The sequence below is a fragment of the Aplysia californica genome, unplaced genomic scaffold (genome assembly GCF_000002075.1).
Source record: "Aplysia californica isolate F4 #8 unplaced genomic scaffold, AplCal3.0 scaffold00343, whole genome shotgun sequence".
In the NCBI taxonomy this organism is placed as follows: Eukaryota; Metazoa; Mollusca; class Gastropoda; order Aplysiida; family Aplysiidae; genus Aplysia; species Aplysia californica.
The window spans coordinates 297011-299624 of NW_004797613.1; positions in this window are offsets into that span (position 1 = coordinate 297011).

The window sequence follows — 2614 nt, forward strand, 5'->3', positions numbered from 1 at the left end:
CTATACAAATGCTATCTATTATTATTATTATTATAATATGTAATAAACCTAATTTGTAAAATTTTACCCCTAATCCTTAATGACAAAGCGACCATATTATATTCCCGTTCGACAGCAAGCTCTATGCGCTTTACACTACTTGTATATCATTACCCCAGCAGACTATAGAACAGTCAGAAACATTCTCAGCTTCTCGGGAAGAATACAGTGAAAGCAGCTGATTAGGCTCTCGAACACGAACAAATTGAAACGATCTTTCTCTGCTGTACAGCTTTCCTTTGGACCAAACTGTTGAGACAGCCGTCACCCTGCAGTACATTTAGTTATGAATCACGTTTTCTTTTTACGTTTTCTTTTTCTTCTAATCGTCTGAAAACGTTATCGGCTCAATTTACACGGGATCTGACGAAACGACAAGACTGATAAGCACAACCCCACACTGTCTGCTAACGCACAGAACACATCAAAAGTTTGATCCCGTCGTGGCATTTCTAAGGAAAATAAACCTTATCTTTTAACAAAACCAAATTACAGCAAAGCGTTCTACTTAAAAAAAACAAAACAAACCCAGCCCCCTTCCTATCCCCCCCTCCCCCAAACAAAAAAAGCAACAGTTAAAGTCCACTTTGCAAGTGGTTATCGGGTGCTCTGGTGTGGTTTACTCCTTCCATCCTATCAAACATCTAGGGTTCCGATCTCTCCCCCTTCATTTTTGTGTTTCCTATCTCTTGTAATTCCGTTAATTTTCGGTACTTACACGACCCTAGTGTCTTGAAAGTGCTGTCAAACTCTTATTGAAACTAAAAATAAATGCCATTTTGAAATAAGTTTAACATATTTTTTGCATGACGTCACAGAGACCCACACGTAGTACTGATAGAATGTGGATTCCAGGGTGTGCGTTTAGGTCAAGTAAATTCCATGTGATACGTTCATGTTAACTCCCACTAAAAAAACGTAGCAAGTATGCTTGTGAAATGTTTAGTAAAAATAGACTTAAAAGAATAATGGACAAATAAGCTAACCGAATAAGAGACAGACAAGTTGACGGAGGTCACCAAATAAAATAGATAGATAGATAGATAGATAGATAGATAGATAGATAGATAGATAGATAGATAGATAGATAGATAGATAGATAGATAGATAGAGATAGATAGATAGATAGATAGATAGATAGATAGATAGATAGATAGATAGATAGATAGATATCGTTCACGAATGTACATCTGGGTTTATCGTTACTGCCTTAAGTATAATTTGAATATATTAATCAGGTCAGTCTCATGTGCACTCTACGTTATCCCCCCCCCCCCCCCCCCCCCGAAAATAAACCAAAAATCCAAGCAAAAACAAACAAAAGAAAGCTAAAAAATGCAATAAATACAAACAACAAATCGAAAAAGAAAAAAACCAGAAAAAAACAACTTTTCATTACATTCTTCTCGGAATTTTTTCTTCTTTCCTTGTGAGTCTCCAGATGATCCTGTTTCGACTCTGTATTAAATTAGTTGAACGCTTAAATTATCATATGTAGCTGAATGATCTAGAGCGAAAAGTGATCAACATCTCAATTTTCAGGGGTTTGTAACAGCTGATGTAATGTTATACAGTGCCAGCTTGCTAGCCTTTTACACGACTATATGTTACCGAGATATTATGTAGATGCATCAAGCTACATGTACGTCTAGATCTGCCTAGAGTCTGGCTTTGGGTTTTTAATAGTCATTTAATTTCCTATACGCTGACGCCAAATTCTGATCTGCAGATAATTGAAAAGACGCACACAAGACACTCGTCCCCACCTTCTTTGTTGTATTCTCTAACAAACTATTTTTGTCATTGAATATTTGAGACATTAGGAGAAAGAAAATCGGCCACATTTAGATTTGAACTTCAACCTTCAAGCTTTTTATCTGGTTGAGAACAAACTCTTCCCCACAGACCGGTACCTTACTCATCTTGCTGAAATATCTCCTTCCCCCACCCTCAAAAAGGAAAAAAAAGATCTGGGTTCCCTCCCCCCCCTTTTATAGAAGATAAAGGCAAAGCCTTTGCCCCCCCCCCCTCTCTCTCTTTCTCTCTCTCTCTCTCTTTCTCTCTCTCTCTCTCTCTCTCTCTCTCTCTCTCTCTCCGGGCCCCCACATATGGCGTCCTGTCCCGTGGAGCATCTTGGGAATTGCTGTAGTTTCCCGCCACCACCGAGAGAGAATCGGGATCGATCGTATCTGGAATCGAGAATGCGTCGCACCTGTGAGAGGTCCCACGAAACCAGTTATCGCTTGACAGCCAGAGAAATCAACCCCTCTCTCTCTGCTCTCGAGTGTTTGTTCAGCAGACACAGTTCCCGCGGGGAAACCACACAGAAAAACATCTCAATCTCTCATTCCGCACCCTCAACAACAAACAGTGAGGAAAACAATTGCGGGCTGTACACCAGAAACAAACAAAGAGATTCACACAGACTGCGGTGGGGGCGTGGCCACACGACTCTTTGATAAAGGTGTGAGTGCAAAGTAGTAAAATATGAGATCATTATCTTGAGCGTTCTGTCTATGCCATTTTCTTTAGATTTCTCTTTTTTAAATTTTCGTCTTCTCCTCCCCTCGCATTT